At 44.9% G+C, this 22,636-nt stretch overlaps 1 protein-coding gene across 2 annotated transcripts in view; it reads left to right on the forward strand.

The window, feature by feature from the left end:
• LOC119975708 (cytoplasmic protein NCK1-like) overlaps window positions 1-22,636 on the forward strand; it is a 260,412-nt gene that overhangs the window by 91,085 nt on the left and 146,691 nt on the right. The window contains exon 2 of one of the 2 annotated variants that reach the window (XM_038815518.1): window positions 8,394-8,445. The exons of the other annotated variant lie outside the window; for it this stretch is intronic. The gene's annotated coding sequence lies outside the window, so the exon portion shown is untranslated. The remainder of the gene's footprint in view (window positions 1-8,393; window positions 8,446-22,636) is intronic. 2 annotated transcript variants of the gene reach the window in all.

Raw genomic sequence — 22,636 nt, forward strand, 5'->3', positions numbered from 1 at the left:
ACCACATGGTAGTTAGGAATGGTGTGGAAGAGGAAGAGGAGTTGAAATTCGTTGAATTGGCTTGAAATCACAATTTGAAGATAGAAACGGGAAACCCCACCCTACTTTTTGAAGTAATTAACTGCAGTCATTTTTCAATAATATTGCTTGCAAATTCCTGTCAGGTATCCTGGTAGATTTTCTTTTGAGAATTTATGGAGAGATAATTTAATTTGTTCTGTGAGCTCAATTCTGAAATGCTTTTTAAAAACTAAAATGGAGGCGGACTTCAAGTATCTGTGGAGGCTTTTCTTTAGATGGTAATTGGAGGTTTCAGCATGCTATGCGCCATCAACCATGGAAATTTGTTACCAAGGATTGCAGGCACTAGCTTCAATCTGCAGGCAGTGCGTTCCACATAATTTAATTATTTTGCATTCAGAAAATATGGAAATGCAAAACAATTATCCCTGAAAGCTTAGTGCACGATAGATACTAACTTTTACTGAACATGTTGTTCCATAAATTAACATTTTTTAAAAAATCCTCATTAGATATCCTTAGAACATGGTCAAGAGGCTGATCAGTTTAAAAACAAATGCATTTACTGGTGTGACTTGAGGACACCGATTTTCCCCCTCCCACCCCGTTCCCTTTATTTTCCCTCCGGTTGGGAGCATTGTTTGCAGTTATGAATGAATTGCAGACTGAAGGGAAGGGATTGCAGGCACTATAGAATTCTCTTTGGGCGAAGGAATAGGTTAAGGAAGCCGTGACTTTCTTTTCAATATTTAGAAGTGATTTTTCATGCTGTAGAAAGATAATCCCCCCAGTCGTCTTCATGATTTGGGAAGGGAGTAGAATTTCACTGCTAATTTTGTACTCCATTTCAGTGTATGTCCTGTGCATTTGGCAGTAACCTTGCAATGCTTGAAAGGCCCTACCTATGTATAAATTAATTAAGGCTCCATTTTATATTGCCCTCATGCAATACACCATCATTAATCTTGGCTTTGGCAAATGATCTTCGTTTTAGAATTATTCTGTATTAGCATTATGTCACAGGGCACTTTCCTCAGCATTATTTATAGTAGCTGGTTATGTGTATTCATTATATATGCATTTTCTCGAGTTGTTGAGGGCAAATTTGAATGTGGATTACAGGGTCAATGGCAGGGTTCTGAGGAATGTGGAGGAACGGAGAGATCTTGGGGTTCATGTCCACAGATCTCTGAAGGTTGCCACTCAAGTGGATAGAGCCGTGAAGAAGGCCTACAGTGTGTTAGTGTTTATTAACAGGGGGATTGAGTTTAAGAGCCATGGGGTTAGGCTGAAACTGAACAGGACCCAGGTGAGACCACATTTAGAGTATTGTGTGCAGTTCTGGTCACCTCATTATGGGAAGGATGTGGAAGTATTGGAAAGGGTGCAAAGGAGATTTACCAAGATGCTGCCTGGATTGGAGGGTAGGTCTTGTGAGGTGTTGCGGGAGCTAGGGTTTTTCTCATTGGAGCGAAGGAGGATGAGAGGCGACTTAATAGAGGTTTATAAGATGATGAGGGGGATAGATAGAGTGGACGTTCAGAGATTATTTCCTTGGGTGGATGTAGCTGTTACAAGGGGCATAACTATAAGGTTCAGGGTGGGAGATATAGGAGGGATGTCCAAGGTAGGTTCTTTACTCATGGAGTGGTTAGAGTGTGGAATAGACTGCCTGCTGTGATAGTGGAGTCGGACACTTTAGGAACTTTCAAGCGGTTATTGGATAGGCACATGGAGCACACCAGCATGACAGGGAAGGGCATAGCTTGATCTTTATTTCGGACAAAGCTCGGCACAACATCTAGGGCCTAGGGCCTGTTCTGTGCTGTACTGTTCTGTGTTCTATGTTTATACGTTGTGCATTTTAATTTCTAGATTGCGGAGATGCGGCACATGACAATTAGTTTCATGGCTGTTGTTGGGGAGTGGGGGTAATCACGAACACAGCCGGAGCCACGGAAGTTGGCAATCTGCATGCTGCTGTAGTGCCATAGTTTCTGGGAGAGCTTTGGAAAGCAACATCTTTTGGTAGGTTGCGTAGGTTAAATGTTTTCCACCATAAATTGCAGACTGCGGTGATAAATTTAAATTTGCTCTGAAGATGTAATGAACCCAGAATAGTGTCCAGTTGCAGGAATCTCCAGAACTTTGCGCAGGAATCTCTATAACTTTGAGCACATCATACCAGCTGTCACTCTTATGCCATGTTGAGAAACCACTGCATTATTGCACATGTTCTCCTTCAACCGAAACTTGAGATGATGGCTGAGGTCTTTGTGGTGCTGGTAGATATGAAATGTTCCCGTGGTCATTTGAACAGCATAGAGTCATGTAGAAGAGGTCCTTTGGCCCATCGTGGCTGCACCGGCCATCACGCACCACTTTCCAACACTTGGTCCATAGCCTGTAAGCTGTGGGGCTGGATTCTCCATCCACGTGATCCTCTGTTTCAACCACAGTGTACTCACGGCTGAGGATTTCCCGATGGAGTGGGGGTGCCTACAATGGACCTTAATGTCTCTGGACGCCTGCTAATCTTGTTACTGGGCAGATCACATCTCATTATACCTCTTGATACTTGCTAGTCTTGTTACTTGTTTATTACTTTGTTTTCACCTCAAGTTTACTGTTAACCTCGTTAATTTCCCAAATTCCTAACAGTAGTGAAAAAGAAACTAAAGATCAATACAGGTTCAGGACTTTGGTAGTTTCTGGCAGTCGAAAAATTGACCTGGGCTGGGATTCTCCCCTACCCGGCGGGGTGGGGGGTCCCGGCGTAGCAGAGTGGCGCCAACCACTCTGGCGTCGGGCCTCCCCAAAGGTGCGGAATTCTCCGCACCTTTTGGGGGCTAGGCCCAGACCGGAGTGGTTGGCGCCACGCCGACTGGCGGCAAAAGCGGCGCCAGCGGCCTTTGACGACCGCCGGCCAGCGTCGGGGCTGGCCGAAAAGCCTTTGACGGTTCGCACATGCGCCGTCCTGGATCCTGGGGGGGCGCTCGCGCCGCCAATTCCGCTGCCACCAGAGGTGGTTGAAACCACGGCGGCGGGAAACGCCTCTCAGCGGCAGGACCTCTGCCCATCGCGGGCCGGAGAATCGCCGCGGGGAGCTCGCCGATCGGTGCGGAGGGCACGCCAATCGACGGGGCGATTCCCGCCTCTGCCAATTCCCGGGTGGCGGAGAATTTTTGCCACGGTGGGGGCGGGATTTTCGCCGACCCCGGGCAATTCTCCGACCCTACGGGGGGTCGGAGAATTACGCCCCCGATGACCAATAACAAGTGGGAAACAGCAAAGGCTGTTAAATGAATTGCCGCCCATGCCTCACAAATCAGTGAACTTCTTGCTTTTGCTAGAGGTTAGGGTGGAATGGAAAATGACGGGGTGGGAGAGGCTTGAGAAAGGGGCTGTATTTTAGAAAATAAGCTGAGGGTATCTTTACTCTATAGTGTCACTTTTAAGTCATGAATGTTCTCGGAAGAGCCGCATGAGACACATTAGTGTTTGATGAAGTGGAACCAAATCTGATATTGCACAGTTAAACCAGTTATACTCCAGATTGTCATTTAGATTCGAAGGTGTAAAAATGAGGTTGGGCGCTCCTCCCAGTGCCGCCATTCGTGAATGAAAGGACAAGGCCATTCAAAGTGCAAGTTGGCGAGAGATAAACAAATCCACAATTGCTGTGATTTGTTGTGGTAGACGAAGGGATAAGAAATTGGTAATTGGCGGGTTCAAAATCTAGCTACCCGGGTTGGAAGGAGAATGAGGATTAGGAGGATGTGGGTCATAGGTGATGCATAGTGTTCAGTCCAATGGACTCGAGTTGATGATGTGGCTGCTTTTTGATGCTACTGACAGTGTTGTCATTTGGGTGTGAATGAGCAGTGAACTGGAAATGTGCTATATGCTTTGTAGGAGATTTGACATTGACTGATAAAGGAAAGAGGAGCTGGCAAGAAATAGTCTATGAGATTATGATGACCTGTTTTATCAATGGAGCATATCTGTAGCCCCTCTGCGTGCTGTTACTTGTTTATTTTACAGTTTCCTCAATTTAGTGTTCTGTGTAAACAGTTTTCCAGAACTTCATCCCTTTTATTGCACATTATTAACTAAATGTCTGGGTTCAGTTAGTGATGAAATACATGGCTTGCAGCAAACCTTGTTAACCATACAATGACAGGAAATTCATTTGGGGCGAGAGGAAGCTTTCTCAAACTCGACTTGCTGTTGGGGGAAGTGCGTTCCGTTCCATCAAATACCCAATGTGTTCAAGATGCTCCAGTTCTTTTATCAATAGCTGAACAAAATAGCAAAGCTCGTTGGCAGTATAATGTACTAGATCCCACAAATCGAGTGAAATTAGCAAACAAACGATTTTGTTGAATCATTTCTGAATTATTTGGTGTCCGCTGGGGTTCAGTTGGTGGCACTGAATCACAAGGTTCGGTTTTCAATTCCCATTCCAGGGCTTGAGCACAAAAATCAGGGCTGACGTTCCAGTGTAATACTGAGGGTGCACTCACTGGTGGAGGGCTCTGTATTTCCAATGAGATATTAGCCCAAGGCCTTGACTGCCAGTTTGGGTGGATGTAAAAGATCCCAGGTGGAAGAGCAAGGAAGTCACCTCCAGTTGCTGTGGCCAATAATTATCGCTCAAACAACATCGCAAAAAAACAGATTAACTGGTCATTATCACACTGCTGTTTTGTGGGAGTTTGATGAGTGCAAATTGGCTGGCATGTTTCTCAGAATAGCAAATACACTTTTATAAAGTACTTAATTGACCGTAAGGTGCTTTGAGACACCTGGTGGTCATAAAAAGTATGATCTAAATGCTAGTCTTTTTGCTTTCATTTTTTAAAAGAAGCTTTATAGGATCCATTTTACAGCTCAGAAAGGGGCCATTTGGCCCATCGTGTCTGCACCTATCTATTTTAATCCCATTTTCCGGCACTTGGTCTGTAGCCTTATATACTATGGCTTTTCAAGTGATTTTGCAACCAATACTTTTATCAAGAAAACATGAAACACAAGTTTCAAATTTCGGAGACAACTTGGAAATTCTGAATATGATGCTTTTAAGTTTGAAAAATGAAATGAGAGAAAGACAACTGTTAATTGCCAGGGACATATATTTTGTGTCTGCTACTGCACTGTGGGTGTACCTAAACCAGATGGACTGCAGTAGTTCGAGAAGGCAACTCACCACCAGCTTCTCAAGGGAAATTTAGTGCGGGCAGTAAATTTTGACCTAGCCAGCGATGCCCACAACCCATGAACTATTTTTAAGAGTGAATTTGTTGCCAATGCTTTGCATGCATAGTTCCAGTGTATTTTCTGTTACGTCTATGCGAGCAACGGAGTAGGCAATGGCCAGGAGCACAGATGCTTCTCAAACAGTTATCAAAGATATTTTCCCACAAAATTCGAAAGATACTTTAAATAAATGCAGCTGCTGTAAGAAAACATCTGACAAGACCCCATCTCCAAAACAGTAAATAAAAAAATTCTCATTGCGCGCAACAACGTTCGTTCCACTGCTCTCCAAACAAGAACAGGCCAACTAAGGATGCAGTGGGCTGTTGTCCCAGGCACCGATTTTAGTGGTTCACTATTTCATTCTGGGCCTCAGTTTATAACAATATTGTCTTCATTGAGCAGGTGCCAAGCTGCTACATTCACATGTGACTCATTCAGTCCCATGCCCACAGCTCTTAAGTGACTTGCATACTTTGCCTTGCCCCCCCTCCCCGCCCCCTAAACTGACATACCACCTTACGATTGGATTGGGTTTTGTTTATTATCACGTGTACCAAGGTACAATAAAAAGCAGCTCAACAGATCATTAAGTACATGAAAAGAAAAGGAAATAAAAGAAAATACCTAATAGGGCAACACAAGGTACACAATGTAACTGCATAACACTGGCATTGGGTGAAGCATGCAGGGGTGTAGTGTTAAAGAGGTCAGTCCATAAGAGGGTCATTTAGGAGTCTGGTAACGGAGGGGAAGAAGCTGTTTTTGAGTCTGTTCGTGCGTGTTCTCAGACTTTTGTATCTCCTGCCCATTGGAAAATGTTGACTGATGTGGACATCAATCATGTACAGGTGGCCATCCACACTGTGCCTCCGTCTGATGGATTTTTGCTGCCACTGTGTCAGACTGAGCACAGCGGAGCGATGTCATTGACCAGTGCACATGTGCAGGCTTATAGAATCTACAGTGCAGAAGGAGGTCATTCAGCCCATTGAGTCTGCAGCAGTCCCTGGAAAGAGCACCCCACCCAAGCCCACACCTCCATCCTATCCCCGTAACCCAATAATCCCACCCATCCTTTGTATCGGACATCATCTAGCATTGGACACTGCTTTAAAAAAAACTTAGGCCTGGTATTGTGTGCATATTAGATGGTTTGGATTTTGCCCAATCAGAGAAAAGTAATGGCACATCTATAGTGCAAATATTTAGCGCTTCACATTATTAAAGACTGATTGCAGTGCCTAAAATTTATATTGATTTTGCAAATATCATTAAAGCAGCATTTAAATATTTGGTCCAGTTTTTGTATCCCATCTTAAGAACATTATTACACGGAAGAGGAACGAGGGTGATTTGAGATTGAAGGCAGCAAGTTAAGAGGGTTGAAGAATCAAAATTACTTTCTTTGAACAAAAGATAGAAGCCATGCACAGCACATATTTTCTCAGAAGTTTTTTGAAAACAAAATTAATTACAAACAGGCCATTTAACTTTGAAATGTGAGCATCAAACAGATGAGACTGTTGCTGAGCCTCGAGCACAATTTAAGGTTAAAAGGATTTTTTCTTCTATTTTCTCATCTTAATTTCTCCATCCGTTCATGAACTATAAGGGAGAAGTGAGATGCTTCCTAGATTAACAAGTTATTAAGGTATTCAAAGGATTTTTACAAAAAGTTCAAGAGTTAACAGTATTGAAAATTACAGCACCAACTTGCTTTTCATTCTGCTATAAAATAACATCCAGCAGATGGATGCTGAGCTGAATAAGAAATTTAGGAGGATGGGCTTAAGGAAATAATTTTTTTGAAGGGACAAGTACAAGAGATTATTGAATACTTTGTTACAAGATGGTTCTTGAATGTCAGAAACCATTGAAAAATACGACAAGGGCAGCAGACACATAGGAACGCCAGTGGTTGCAAGTTCTGCTCTAAGCCACATACCATCTTGATGTGGATCCTTATCGCCATTTTTCACTGTCCTGAATCAAAATCCTGCCACTGTGTTGACAGCACTGTGGAAGTACCTACACCTTTATAGTGGTTTGAGATAGTGGATCATCACCACCATCTCGAGGACAATTGGGGATGGACAACAAAAACAGGTCTAGCCAGCGATATTCAAATCCCATGAAATAATTTTTTAAAAGATGCTGGGAAAGGTAACCTTGATGAATTATTTGACTGTTCTGGACCATTACTTGATTTTACCGAGAGAGGAAGAAATTTTTAAAGACCGTTTCTTCAGTAAATTAGCAATTGGTATATAGATCATGAGAAAACAAATTGTACATTGAGAACTGCTCGTGTTGAATGGTCCTTCTCATTGTGTATTTATTTTGAATGATATTTTGATCAATTAACCCGAGCCAAATTATCTTCCGTCCTTGACAATCAAAATCCAAATGTTGCGGGTATTATCCGTTTGTGTGGTTCTCCAGCTCCATCATTTGCTGCTTCTTGCTTTATCAGATTCTTTTGTGAATGGATGTAATTTTTGTCATCTCATTGTTTTGGCTCCTCCTGTGTAGCAATTAACATGGAACAGGCATGATGGACCAGCTGGCTGTGACCCACTTGTCATTTTATGTTATGTTCTTGTCCGTTGTGGTTACTGGAATTTTTAAAACATCAGTCCAGTTGCTTTGAGCATTTCACACTTGTTCTTTCAATATCTGTTTTGTTTTTGTACATTTGTCCCGTTTTTCAGGGACTTCTTTTTTTTTACAAGTTTCTCAAACTTCATTTTAAGCTGCTAATGGCTATTGATGGACATTCAATACTACTGATCCTGCAATCTCCCATCTGAGCATGTGATTGTTGAATGAGAATTTTCTTTATTCCTTTTCACAGGATGTGGGTGCCCTTGGCTAGGCCAGCATTTTTTGCCCACCCCTAATTGCCCTTGAGAAATCATTTACAAATAAATTAATGCAAACATGACAAAGAACACAGGCTGCCAGTTTTGAAAGAAATGATTGCCATTAGGTTAGAAAACACGTGACCAATTTTCTTCTGCTGTTTGCACATACAGGAAAATGTAATGTTGGGATGAGGAGCAAGAGGGTAAAGATACATTGAATTTAAATATATAATTTTTTAATTGCAGCTCACGGTTGGACTGGATACTCTTTGAGGCTGGCTGGTTTGATGTGGCACAGGTAGAATTTTCATTTTATGTTTACTGGTGGGAATAAGCAAAAGCAACACCTTCACTTCATTGTTGATTGCCGATAAATGTTAATTGGCCTTGTTGTACAATTTTATTCATAATATGAATTAAAGTGTTGGTGTATGATTTGTTGCGCTTAATTAATTATGTATTTTTTTGGGGTCAAATGGGTTGATGAACTTGACTATCGTGTACAAAGGAATGCTGGACTGGAAAGTGCAAAGTTCAGTGAGCCATAAATGGATTTAACTTAAAATAAATAGGCAGTAAATTTAGCAACCAAGATGTCAGATCAGCAGTGGCCAGCCTTCAACTGGAAGCCGTAGTGTAGTATTTTGTTCCCAGACTAATATTGCTTTGAAGCAGTAGTGCTCTGAACAAGTACACAGTACTCCTCGCAATGTGGTTTAATCAGGTTTTGTTTAACTATAGCAATACTGCATTGTAGGGATTCTGTGGACAGTTTCTGCCCTTTCTGTTTCCTTCACTCAAGATGATAATAAAGGCTAACATTCCCTTGACTTTATTTAATTGGATTAAATGGCTCGCAGTTTGTTTTGGACTTCCGCTGTTCCTCGCTTTTCACCATTTAGAAAGTATTTGGATTAGTTCTGTTGTTTTGGATTGACCTCAAACTTACCTATGTTGAAAACCATCTACCACGGTTTTAACAACTCACGCCATCTATCAATATCTCTTTATCATGTTCTGCTCCCATTCACTCACACCACTGCGCAGTGACCTATTTGTAGAGCACAATGATATGGTGGTGATATTAAATAGTTTTCATTTTTGAAAATTATGGTGAAAGTGTAGGTTTACTAGTGGAGAGTATGGAATAATTACTAGAGATACCTGTAGATTAATTGATTCTGAAAAATAGAATTGAAGATGGATAAGAGACTAGGACCTTCCATGATTGTATTCCAGCTGCTGAAGAAATACAATGAGGATGAAGAAAAGCAGCACACGACAGATTTTTGCAAGGGGATGGAGAGTAGCAGTCTGAAACCTCTGTTTGTTTGTTGTATTGAATCCAACATTAGTTGTGGGCATAAAAACAAAGTGTTGGAAATACTCAGCAGCTCTGGTCGTATCTGTGGAAGGGTAAAGAAAGCTAATGTTTTTAGTTGCATGTTGACTCTTTGATCCTTTGAATGTGATAGTTGGTGGGGTGGAAGGTGAAGACAAGGGGGACTTCACAGTGATTCTGCGAGTGAGGGCATGGGATGAGAACAGAAATGCGGGAAGTAGGTCGAGCATGGTTGAGGGCCTTGTCAATCACATTGGGCAGGGCGGGAGAATTTTCGATTCAACAAAAAAGACAGCTATGTAGCGCAGTTTTTGGAAGGTTACATCATCAGAGTATATGCAGCAGAGAAACTGGGAGAATGGAATGGTGTTCCCACAGGAAGCAGGGTGTAAGGAATTGTAGTCTAAGTCATTGTAATGAACATTATTAGGCAACCTGTCCCCAGAAATGAAGGCAAAGAAGTCGGGGAAGAAAAAAATGGACCATGTGAAGGTGCACTGAGGAGGGTGGAAATTAGAAGAAAAGTTGAAGCCTTCTAATTCTGTGAGAGAGCAGGAAATAGCATCATTACAGTCACCCATGTATCGGGAAAAGAGTTGGAGGAGGAAGCCTGCATACGACTGGAATAAGGAATGTTGCACAAAAGGACAAGTATGCCAGCAGTTCCCCTCTGAGCCACACACCTACTTGACTTGAAACAAAATCACTCGCTGTTTGTTTATCATTGCTGGAACTCCGTTCCTAACAATCCCTTGGGTGCACCTGCATAAGATGAACTGCAGTCGTTTAAGCAGCTGACTTCACAGCACCTTCTCGATGGCAATTGGGGATGGGCAACAAATGTTAGCTTTGCCAGGTAAGCCTGTATCCCATGTGGATACCCATGTCCTTTTATTTGGAGGAAATGAGACAAGGTAAAGGAGGAATTGTTCAGTGAGCAAACAAGTTCATCCCGGCAAAGGAGGGTGGGGACTGGTTGGGCCTTTCTTCAAAAAAGTAGAGAGCCCTCCCGATTGTCCTGGTGGAGGATGGAAGTGAAGAGAGATTGGACATGCATTGTGGAGGGGAGGTGGCTGGGACTGGTAACTTTTGAAATTATGTAGGGCATCAGAAGGTTTGGTTGGGAAGAGACTCGATTGGGGGGGGGGGGGGGGGGGGGGGGAGAGAAAGTTCAACGAGGCAAGAACAGAGTGAAATGATGCATCTACGAGGACAGTCCTGTTTGTGGATTTGGGAATGTGGTAGAAGTAGGTCTGTTCTCAATTGGGTGACTGTGAATTTGGAGTCTACAGAGGAAAGATACCCAGAGGAAATTATGTTGACAGTCCTGGAAACACGTCTTGATTGTCGGCGGCTAGGTAATGCTCCAGGAGAAGGTAGAAAGAAGTGTCTGAGAGTTGACACTGCCTCTGCAAATTAGAGTTTGCTATATGTGACAACAACAGCACCCTTGCCACCCTTATCTAAGAAAAGATATACTGGCATTGGAGGCAGTCCAGAAAAGGTTCACTAGGTTGATCCTGGCTATGGAGGGAGTTTCTTATGAGGAGATGTTGAGTAGGGTGGCGTTTACTCATTGGAGATTGGAAGAATGGAAGGCGGCCCATCTGTGCTCCATCCGGGAAGGTGGCACCATGAAAGTGGGAATTGTCGGAAATACAGAACCCCATATAGAGCTTCATTCCGCAAAACGGTGAAAACGATCGAGGTCTGTCGGCACGCAAAAGACATGAAATTAAATGAAATAAAAATTGCTTATTGTCACGAGTAGGCTGTCATTGAACCGTGCTGCTGGCCTGCCCTGGTCTGCTTTACAAGCCAGCCATTTAGCCTACTGTGCTAAAGCAGCCCCTTCTGTCCTTCTTCTGCGGAACCAAGAACATGCTCCTTCCGTGGGGAAACAAAGATGAAGTGCAGAGCAGTCGGTATCTGGTTTAGCACAGGGCTAAATGGCTGGCTTTTAAAGCACACCAAGTCAGGCCAGCAGCACGGTTCAATTCCCGTACCAGCCTCCCCGAACAGACACCGGAATGTGGCAACTAGAGGCTTTTCACAGTAACTTCATTTGAAGCCTACTTGTGACAATAAGCGATTTTCTTTTCACTTCATTTCATCTGGTATTGTGGATCTTGCATGAAAACAGTGTCTGGAGGAGCTTGGGCCTACAAAACCACCTCAGCCATTACAGTAAAGACTGCAATTCGCCGTCTGTGAGAGCTGAAGGATCAATTAGCACTGGGCAAGGAACCTGACACCATCCAGAGGTTTCAGTTCCAGCAAAATTGTTTGTAAAATGTTAAAGGCAACAAAAAAAATGCGAGGCGACCTTATTGAGACATAAAAGATTCTCAGGGGGCCTGACAAGAATGTTTCGTCTTGTGGGAGAGTCTAGGACCAGAGGCCGTAATCTCAGAGTAAGGAGTTTCCCATTTAAGACCGAGGTGAGGAGGAATTTCTTCTCTTGAGGGTTACTCCTTTCAATTGACATCATCTGTGCAACCTACTCGAGGTCTCAATGGCAAGACTGACTTTAACAATAAATAGTGGGAAATTTTAGATTCAGCATTTTCTTCTCTAAAGATTTCTCATGGGGATTTCCTGCCCTATTATAATAATATAATAATCTTTATTGTCACAAGTAGGCTTACGTTAACACTGCAATGAAGTTACTGTGGAAAAACCGCTAGTTGCCACATTCCGGTGCCTGTTCAGATACACGGAGGGAGAATTCAGAATGTCCAAATGACCTAACAGCACATCTTTCGGGACTTGTTGGAGGAATCCGGAGCACCCGGAGGAAATCCATGCAGACACAGGGAAAACGTGCAGGCTCCGCACAGACAGTGACCCAAGTCGGGAATCGAACCTGGGACCCTAGAGCTGTGAAGCAACAGTTCTACCCACTTTGCTACAATTATGAAAAATGGATTCAATAAAATTGCAAAACAGTAACAATATTAATTCATTTAGCTTTTTAATAATGCAGATCCTATCCCTCCAATTATGGAAAAAAGCACCCAAGTGTTTGAAAACTCTAGATAAAATAACATTTGATGTTTCTCCCATTTCCTCTTCCATGATCTCAGTTCTCCTATTTAAGTAATCACATTTATATTTTTCAGTATGTTTCCTGCTGTATATGAGGAGGTGGTGGTGGTTGGACCTGGGTACGATGCGAGCTTTCTACTGAAATCTTTTCAGTTTATCTTTTAGGTGTTTTTAACTTTTGGAGTAATCCTTTTCATGACATTGAACTTCTGGATGCTTTTATATAGCTTTTTAACATGGTGTTTCAGAGTAGTGAGAGTGGGTGGAGTAGAACAAGAAAAAGTATAATTTCTATAAAAATACCCACGGCTGAATTCTCCGCTGTTGGGATTCTGCGTTTTGCCGGCAGCCCGGGGGTTTCCTGACTATGTGGGGCTGTCCCACAACGGGAAACCCCATTAAACAGCCGACGAAAGGGAGAATCCTGACTGCATGCCACACCAGAAATTTGGAGCGGAGGGACGGAGAACCATCCCCCCAACCCCCACCCCCATTTTGTAAATCCTATTTTATTCCCAACGTCCTGAAAAAGGAGTACAGGTGTATTATACAATTTCTGTTGACAATATAATGTCAAATTATTTTTGTAATAAAACACACGGGTTGAATTTTACTTTGCAGTGGTGTGTAGGTTTGGAAGTGTGTGGGGGTTTTAACAATGTGAGAATTGACAGTCTGCAGTACATTAAGCTGCATGTGAGAAACTCCCTCGGGAGAAGTGGGTTGTTAATTTCAGTGTGCTAATCGCTCAATTAGAGCGACATTAACATGCCTTCCCGAATTTAATTATGGGGGCATGGATATCCCCAGTCTCCTGGTACTTGCCAGTGAAAGTAAGGTGAGAACACAGTGGCAATTGAGGGGGCTGAAGACATGACGGGCAGAAAAGCCAACACGTGGTGAAACCTCGCCCCTGCGTTCTTGCCAGATTAGGTATAAGATTTTGTCCTCAAGACTTGCGTTGAGAAGTTATTTCCAGTGCTTTGGAGGTTTGTATGTCGAATCTGCACTGGGGAGAGATGGTCAACATGGTGCTACTTTACTTTGGACGACAGATGAGTACCAATCTTAGTAGTAGCAGGTGGAGCAGCAGAAAGAGCTATCAGGAGACACAATAGCCTGCTCCTCAAACAACGTTTAGTTTCACAAGACGCGGGGGATGAAAGTAGCGGTGCAGCTTGCAGTAAGTATATGGACAGATGATTCATTTTCTCATCATATTGGAATTCCAGCATCTTCGGAGTCTTGGGCAAGCATCCGGGGTATCAAATATTCCATAGAATCATAGAATCCCTGCAGTGCAGAAGGAGGCCATTTGCCCCATGGAGTCTGCACCAACCCTCTGAAAGAGCCACCCCCACCCCATCCCTGTAACCCCACCTAACCTTCTGACACAATTTAGGGGCAATTTAACATAACCAATCCACCTAACCTGCATATCTTTGAACAGTGGGAGAAAACCGGAGCTCCCAGAGGAAACCCACACAGAACACTGGGAGAAAGTGCAAACTCCACACAGACAGTCACTCCACACAGATAGTCACCGGAGGCTGGAATTGAACCCGGGTCCCTGGCGCTGTGAGGCCACAGTGGCACCTGTGCAGTGTGGTAGGACAAGACCTCATTGTTATACTTTGTCAATGACTGTCAAAGTCACAGCCACCCTCAACACTTTGCCTCATGATTCTTCCGGGGCTTTCCTGGAAACATTTGGAGGATATCTGGCCCACAAATGCATAAGGCGGGTGATTCCTTCCTACTTGCCAAGGAAATTGTGTCAACTTTTGCATTGATGATGCCTGGATTTGCAGCTCCAGCTGGTTTCCCACAGGTGGAATGCATGTGGCAATTAAAGCATTCCCTGATCACCTGGCAGTGTTTGTCAACCACAGGACGATCCACTCAACAGTGTCAGCTGGAGTGCAACCACCAGAATATGTTTATGCAGCTGTATTCAATATTCTTATGCCGCTGTCATGATACATTTGTCCTCCAGTAACGTCTTGATCTCTTTGTGCTTTGAAGCAGATTTCCAAGCTGACTACTCGGAGGTAGGAGATGCTCACTTAAAGCTGTAGCTGGTGACATGCATGAAGCCCAGGAAAACTCTTATGACGATATGTGTTATGGATCAAACCATTCATATGCTGAAAATAAGCATTAGATATCTGGACAGATTGAGAATCCCTTCATTATCCACCAGCCAGGGCCTCCAGAATGATCTTGCTGGGCTGCACTTCGCACCTTGCCTTGTTTCTCCTGAAGGTCCAAACCTTGCTGTTGTTCACAGAGCTTCTTATTATGAGAGGCAAAGTTATTTTGACCTTGTGAGCACGTGCAGATCGGCTTTTTTGTCTTCTTTGGGCCCAGTGCACCTGTGCAAGAAGAGCAGCCTCAAGAAAATTTGGGTTAGTTGACCGGGAACAGAGCACCGCCCAGAATATGAGTCCCAGGCAGGGGACAGGGAGAGGTCCCAAAGGGAAGTGGGGGACAGGGAGGGGTCCCAAAAGAAGACTGAGAAAGGGGACGGGACCAAGAAAAGGTTCAGGTAAAAAGGGAAGCGCAGTGAAACAGACTCCAAACAGGAAAAAGGCTGCAGGGAGCATTCTGAAATGCTGATGGTTGGTGACTGCATATTGTGGGCTGTTGGGACAAAGGTATCCTTTAGGACAGGGGTGGGCAAACTTTTCCGTGCAAGGGCCACATTCAAAAATTCACAATTCACAAAGGGCCGCATAGTATATTAAGTAAAATAATTACTTCACCCGGTTATGATTCTGGGCGCCTCATATAGAACATTGAACAGTACAGCACAGAACAGGCCCTTCGGCCCTCGACGTTGTGCCGAGCAATGATCACCCTACTCAAGTCAATGTACCCACCCTATACCAGTAAGTAACCCAACAGCCCGCCTCCATTAACCTTAAAAAAAATTAAAAAAAAAAAAAAAAAATTTAAAAAAAAATTTTTTTTTTTTTTTTTTAATGACTTGGCGGGCCGCAGAAATACCTTTGGCGGGCCGCATGCGGCCCGCGGGCCGTAGTTTGCCCACCCCTGCTTTAGGAGCAGTGGTGTTCTGCTCAGTCGGACTGAAGAGCTGAAATTGTGCTTGTGAGTTGGTGCTTAAGGGCAAACTTGGAAATCCAGGGGAATGGAACCACAGAAGACTCTATGGTAACACAGAGATGAGCACTTGTTGATGCCATCTGAGTTGGAGTAATGTTTGGAGACAATTCCCAGGTTAGATCTTCAACAGTGGAGACTGTAATTCGTTGTGAAAGAGAGCATTTCGGGGAGATCGGTGTTATTGATGTTTGGTTGGGTTGTTGAGAAATCTATGGACTTGGCTTGGTCGCGTCTGCCATTTTTTGTGCAGTGTGGTGTATTTGATTACAGTTGCCTGTTAATTCACATGCACCTCATGCTTGAATGTTGGACATAATACAGATATAGTCAATTGGTTTGTCTTTCTGACTTTGTAGAGTAAAATTAATTTGGAAACTTCTGGCTTTCTTCACTGAGCAAGTGTCTGAAATCTCAAACTTTGCCTACTTGAAACAAAATGTTATTTGTCCCTAACCAGACAGTTTGGAGATCTAGCCTATTATCAGATTCGAAAAATTCCGAGAAGAGGTAGTGGAAAGTAATGCAGGTGAGGGACCAGCAGCAGTGCACATTGCTGCCTCTGGGATGCCTCACGATCGCAAGATTCACTTGTATTCCACTGAGCCACCCATCTGACAGCCGCGTAGAAAATCCACTTCTATGTGCCACTATACAAAGCAGTCCTGCAAACAATTTAATAATAATAATAACCATTTATTGTCACAAGTGTGAATATACTGTGAAAAGACTTGCTATTTATCGCAACTGACGAGGTTGTTTGCCAAGCAGCAACAAAAATGGGCAATGGGAATATGGTGGAAAGAAATAATGGGCAGGATTCTCTGACCCTCTGCGCCAGACTCGCACCCGGCACGGGGCGAAGAATAGCCGTTCACACCAGAAATCCAGCGCCAAGGCGCTTCCGCGGTCGACTGGCTGAGTTCCCGCCGGCGTGGTTCACATCTGGTACCGGTGCTATGTCTTTTCGTCCGACGTCATTTCGTCCAACGACACTTCGTCCACGTCTTTTGGTCCAACGTCTTTTTGTCCGCCCGTCTTTTGGTCCAACGTCACTTCGTCCAATTATCCAATTACAAAAAGTTTAATTTAGTTTTTCAATGTTACTGCTCAAGGATCCTCTCCACCTATTTCGCTTCTTGATGTTGAGTTCTGTATTTGTGCTGCTTGATCTCCAAACATTATTAAGATAAGCTGCAGGATATTCACCCATGTATGCTCCAGAATGATGAGAGCCATTGTATCTGATGGAATATTTGATCATTTCAGACCTGTAATGTCAGAACCCACTGCCAACCAGAGGTTTTAATCACTCGACGAAAATCGAGAAATAAATCTGCTTCTTTCAGAACTGCACTCATTGTCTAAATCCAATTAGACTCCCACTTATATATGTGTCTGTCGGAATTGTAGAATATCAAATCATCTTGTCCTCTCCCCATTATTCTCTCTCGGGTACAGTTCTGGAAATCTAACTTTTAGGGAATTTCGGGAATTTACAATTTACATCAATTTTAAGTAATTTCGGGAATTTTATGTAATTAGTAAACTTTTAGATTTTTTAACTGCACTTTTAGATTTTTTAACTTTTTAACTGCATTTTTCAACTTGCATTTTACTTGCATTTTATCAATTACTTGCATTTTAACAATTAAATTCACTTGCTGTATTGTACTTGCATTTTATCAATTAAATGGTTTTATACGGAGTTAATTTGTAATTGGATAATTGGACGAAGTGACGTTGGACCAAAAGACGGGCGGACAAAAAGACGTTGGACCAAAAGACGTGGACGAAGTGTCGTTGGACGAAGTGACGTCGGACGAAAAGACGCGACACGCTGGTACCACCCTGCGGTAGCTCGGACCCGCGGTGGTGGTCCTGCTGGGGTGGCGGGGGGGGGGGTTCCTGGTGGGGTGCCGCGATCATAGGCCATGGATCGGCGGGCCATCGCAATTGGGGGAGGGGGGGGGGGGCACCTAGCTTCCTCTGCGCTGTGTGGGTCCGCCAAGTCGGTGGCGCCAGCGCCAAAGTGGGCCGCCGCACGCATGCGTGGACCCGCTTGCGGCCACTATGCGCGGCCGTGCGGTCTGGACAGCAGAGCGTTGCTGGTAGCTAGAGCTGCGGGACGCACGCCGGGGCCCTGCTAGACCCCTGGAAAAAGGGGAATCACCCTCGGCTTTCGAGGAGAAAGTCCGGAGTGAATCTCGTCATTTTCCGGCGGGCGTGTGGACTTAGTCCCCAAAAGGGAGAATCCTGCCCAATATTTAAATGGCTCAAAAATCAAACCAATGTTTACCAAGCTAGCAGTATTTAAAATACCCAATTATTAAACCCTTCTACAGCAACAAATCTTCACTATTTTTCTAACTTCTTTTATGTGATGTAATATTTGTGGCCCAGCAGAGTAGAGTTTGATTCCAACCTTGGATGACACTCTGTACAGAGTCTGCATGTTCTCCCCATGTCTGTGTGGATTTCCTCTGGATGCTCTGCTTTCTTCCCACAGTCCAAAGGTGTGCCGGTTAGGTAGATTGCTATGCTAAATTGCCCCTTTGTTTCCAAAGATGTGCAGGTTTGGTGAGGTTGCAGGGATTGGGCAGGGGAGTAGACCTCAGCAGGGTGTTCTTTTGGAGGGTTGGTGCAGACTCGAAGGGCCAAATGGCCTCATCCTGCACTGTAGGGATTCTATGGATAAAGGTAAGCTGCTCAAACTGTTTCTCTGATTGCTGAGATACTCCCGGCCACTGCCTTTTGGGTTCAGGAGCCATGAGGACCTGACCAAAAACTACTCCACCTGCACCTCTGGAAGAGCAGACTTGACTATCTAGGCAAGTGGCAGAATGTGGGTGGCAATGAGTGAGAAGAGGAACCACTTTGAACTGACTCTCCAATTCCTTGTCCCGTTTTGCCATTATCCCGCTCGTGTCATATCCGTACTTTCTTGCTTGTAATGAACCAGAAAGGACTTTGCTGCAGGTCCATGTGGTGATGAATGGCCAAAGCTAGGGTTTCATCAGTCTTACTTGAGGTGGCATTCATACTCTACATCCTATTGGTGACAGTCTGCATTCTCTCATTTGAATGGCGCATTTAATGTCTGTGCAGGTTGCCATTTTTTTTGATGGGTGCATTTGTTTTATGGAGACTCCAGATAATTGTTTTCTGAACAAAGATATAATGCTACTAACATCTGAGACAACTCTGATTTCTGCGATATTACTTTGCAAAAATCATGCACCATCATTGATAAAGATGAGATCATCTTTAACACAGGATTTGTGTGCAGTACGTTAATGTACATGGTGACTTTGTCTCTGCAAATCACTTAAATTGTTTGGGGTGTGGGTGTTTCCAGTTTGACCTTGTTAGTGGAAAATAGATGACATGGATTCCAAAACTTTAAATAATTCTTGAACGATAATCTAATTCTTGGAAGAGGTAACTGAAAGAGTAGACAAGGGTGTTGGAGAAGATGCCATTTATATGCATTTTCAAAAGGCTTTTATTGAAACACCACACGGTCACTTCATGACCAAGATTAGCATATATGGAGTGTAGGACAAATAATGAAATATATTTTTTTGTTTTATCATGTCTTCTGATGTTTTTCCTTTTGGGGAATAGTGGGAAAGTGGTGGAAGGATTCCCAAGTTAATTATCAGCCCGTTAAATTGTGTTATGAATGCTCCTTCCTTAGCCATTACGTCCTGGCATTGCTCTTGAACCTTGAGGTTCTGATCACAGAAGTAGGGATTGTACCACTGTGCCACAAGACTTCTTACATGAACTGTAATGCAAACTGGCTAAACAATACAGAGAGCAGAGGTAAAGGATAGCTATTCAGATTGGAAAAAGTTAGAAAGTGGTATTCCGCAGTGCTGGGACCACTGTTAGACAATTTGCAGCAATAATTTGGGCTTGAGAATGAGTATCAGAATTGCACATGATTGTAACTTAATGAAGAAGAAGTGGGCTGTTAAGTGGCAAACTATTTCTTCATTCTTTCATGGGATGTGGGCATCGCTAGCAAGGACATCTGTTGCCTGTTCCTAATTGCCCTTGAACTGAGTGGTAGTTAAGAATCAGCTATATTAGGAGGTGGATGAGGCCTCGGTGGGGGAGCTGAAGGGTAAATGGGAGGAGGAGCTGGGTGAGGAGATTGAGGAGGGGTCGTGGGCGGATGCCCTGGAGAGAGTGAATTCCTCCTCTTCCTGTGCGAGGCTTGGCCTCGTACAGTTCAAGGTGATGCACAGGGCCCACATGACCGGGACGAGGATAAGTAGGTTTTTTGGGGGCGAAGACAGGTGTGCTAGGTGCTCGGGGAGCCCAGTGAACCACGCCCCATATGTTTTGGGCATGCCCAGCACTGGGGGAGTTCTGGAAGGGGGTAGCAAGGACGGTGTCAAGGGTGGTAGGATCCAGGGTCAAGGCAGGCTGGGGACTCGCAATTTTTGGGGTTACAGTGGAGCCGGGAGTGCAGGAGGCAAAAGAGGCCGTTGTTCTGGCCTTTATGTCCCTAGTAGCCTGGCGGAGGATTTTGCTTCAATGGAAGGATGCGAGGCCCCCAAGCGTGGAGGCCTGGATCAATGATATGGCGGGGTTCATCAAATTGGCAAGAGTGAAATTTGCCCTGAAGGGATCAGTACAGGGGTTCTTTAGGCGGTGGCAGCCTTTCCTGGACTTCCTGGCAGAACAGTAGGAAAATAGGCCAGCAGCAGCAGCAACCGGGGGAGGGGAGGGAGGGAGAGGTGGAGAGGTGTTTGGGGGGGGGGGGGGGGGGGGTTTGTTGTGGGGGAAGCGAGAAATGTGTTTATTGAATATGCCGGGTGCTTATCTATTTCTTCTTTTTGTAGTTACTGGGGAGGGGGGTTTGGCTTTGGGGGTTATTGTGTTTTTTCTTCTTGTTGTTAATATGGTTTTCGTGTTGTTGTTTTATGTTTTTGAAAATCTTAATAAAAATTATTTTAAAAAAAAGAATCAACTATATTGCTATGGGTCGGGAGTCACATATGGGGTAGATTTCCTTCCCGAAAGGATATCTGTGAACCAGGTGGATCATTATCACAATCAAAGATAGTTTCATGGTTACTTACTATTGCGACTAGCTTTATAGTCCAGATTTATTAACCAAGTTCAAATGTGGTGGAATTTGAAACCCTGTCGTGGGAGCATTAGCCTGGGTCTCTGGGTTAGTAGTCCACTGACATTACTGCTAAGCTACCATCTCCCCACGAGGTTAACATAGAATGAAGACTAGAATGTGTACAGTGCAGAAGGAGGTCAATTGGTCACCGAGTCTGCGCCGACCCTTGGTAAGAGTACCCTGCCTAAGACCAGACCCGACCTTATTCCCTTAATCCAATAATCATGCCTAACCTTTTGGACACTAAGGCAATTTAACATTGTCAATCCACCTAACCTGCACGTCTTTGGACTGTGGGAGGAAACCGGAGCACCCGGAGGAAACCCACGCAGACCCAGGGGAAAAGTGCAAACTCCATACAGACAGTCACCCGAGGTGGAATTGAACCCAGGTTCCTGACGCTGTGAGGCAGCAGTGCTAACCGCTGTGCCACCCTGCCATAACATGATAAGTGTGAGCAGATGAACTTTGGTCGGAAAACCGGAAACACTGGGGTCGATTCTCTGCCGGCGGGATTCTCTGCCTCGGCAGCGGTGAATGGCAACACCCAGGAAAACGCGGCTGGCAGACCGGAGAATTCCGCCCATCATTTACGTTTTGAAAAATCTGAAACTATGGGCAGGCAGGATTCTCCGACTCTTCCCCCCCCCCCACCTCCGCCGGGTTGGAGATTCATCGGGGGTCGGCGTGAATCCCGCCTCCTGCCGTCCCCCTAATTCTCCTGCCCCTGCAAAAATCGGCCCAGCGTGAGTCGCGCCACCCGCCTCGGAAAATGGCGGGGTCCGGCTCGACTCAATGGGCGCCGGGGCTGCCCAAATTCTCTGGCCTGCAATGGGCCGAAGGCCTGCCCGTCTTTTGCCAGTCCTGCTGGCGTAAATTGGAGTAGGTGTCTTACCGGCGGGACCTGGCGGCACGGTCGGCATCCGGGGTTCTTGGGGAGGGGGTTGGGGGGGGGGTGCAGTACAGGGGGAGCCCCAGGAGGTGCCCCCACGGTGGCCTGGCCCGCGATCGGGGCACACCCAGCCGTGGGCGGGCCTGTGCTGTGGGGGCACTCTATCCTGCCGCACCGGAGGCTCTACCGGTCCACCATTCCCGGAAGCCCTCTGCGCATGTGCGGGGATGGCGCTCCCGCGCATGTGCCAACTTGCGTTGGCCAGCGGAGGTCCTTCGGCGCCAGTTGGCCTGGCGCCAAGCCCCTTTCCTGCCAGCCGGTGGGGCGCAAACCACTCCGGGGCGGGCCTAGCCCCTGAAGGTGCAGAATCTCCGCACCTTTGACGCGGCCCGATGCTGGAGTGGTTCACGCCACTCCATCCCGCCGGGAAGGGGAGAATCCCACCCTATATGTTGTAGAAAAGCAAATGGATCCAAGGATACAGGTGAACAAATTAAATAGCAATTAAAAATACCAATATGGCGCTGAGAGGCATAAGTAAAGTCTCTACAGCTTGTCTTAAAAGGTCTGATCTCCTTACTATGAAAAGAGAATAAAAGCAGTGCAGAAGTTTAAAAGAAAACCGATTTACAAAGATAGTATGAAAACTGAGTAAAACTGGTAAATATTTTAAAAAATAAATTTAGTGTACCCAATTCATTTTTTCCAGTTAAGGGGCAATTTAGTGTGGCCAATCAACCTACACTGCACATCTTTGGGTTGGGGGTGGGGGAGACAGTGGGAGGGAACCCACGCAAACACGGGGAGAATGTGCAAACTCTACACGGGCAGTGACCCAGAGCTGGGATCGAATCTGGGACCTTGGCGCCATGAGGCAGCAATGCTAACCACTGTGCCACCATTCTGCCTACTGGTAAAGATTTTTGAGCTTGAAGCCC

The sequence above is a fragment of the Scyliorhinus canicula genome, chromosome 13 (assembly GCF_902713615.1).
Source record: "Scyliorhinus canicula chromosome 13, sScyCan1.1, whole genome shotgun sequence".
In the NCBI taxonomy this organism is placed as follows: Eukaryota; Metazoa; Chordata; class Chondrichthyes; order Carcharhiniformes; family Scyliorhinidae; genus Scyliorhinus; species Scyliorhinus canicula.